Consider the following 739-nt stretch of genomic DNA (forward strand, 5'->3'; position numbering starts at 1 on the left):
GCTCAACGGTGTGACCTTGTCCTTTGGCGGTTAAAAGGACTGGCGCCCTTTTTGGCATTTTGTCTCCTCTCGTTATTCCCGTCGTTCTAATTCCGGGTTGAGAGAGTCCAAAAGGGTTGCTGAAAGTTAGTGGTCGACAATGCACACGATTTCCCGTGTGTGTCGTTGAAAAATTCGTCACAATATAAATCATGTAGATGNTTCTACAATTATTGGATTATTGTCCACTGGCATGTGCTCTTGTTCGTCAAATAGGAACACTACAAGTGAGATATTCAATTAGAATTACAATTTCACCTGAAAAGCAATCAAATGAAATGAAAAAATCTCTTCGATAAACCTCTCGATAAGTGAATCCTTCTCAGTTTAGCCATCTCGAACAGAAAACTCGGAACGTCATATCTAAAGATAGGAAATGCAAACATGAATGCATCGAAGAATGATGTTGACTTGAAGCAGTACACGAAAAATCCAGTTAGTAAATTGGGGTTATAAGAAATATTTCTGTAAAAAATATAATTTTACCGATTTATTTCGAAATCAATTTCCAATCTGTGAATGGCCTTATCTTTCAGTTGAAGATCTAGTGGCCTCCAATGTCTGTGACGATCACCGGTTGTCAAGACCCGATATTCAGATATCGTTGTATCAATGACCGTAGATAGTTTGGCTGAAAATGGCACATGGTTAGAGAGGTATAACTAGAGATGGGCAATAAGGGTCGTTTTTCAATTGACGT

The sequence above is a fragment of the Diachasma alloeum genome, unplaced genomic scaffold, assembly GCF_001412515.2.
Source record: "Diachasma alloeum isolate Michigan unplaced genomic scaffold, Dall2.0 Dall_scaffold_00775, whole genome shotgun sequence".
Classification (NCBI taxonomy): Eukaryota; Metazoa; Arthropoda; class Insecta; order Hymenoptera; family Braconidae; genus Diachasma; species Diachasma alloeum.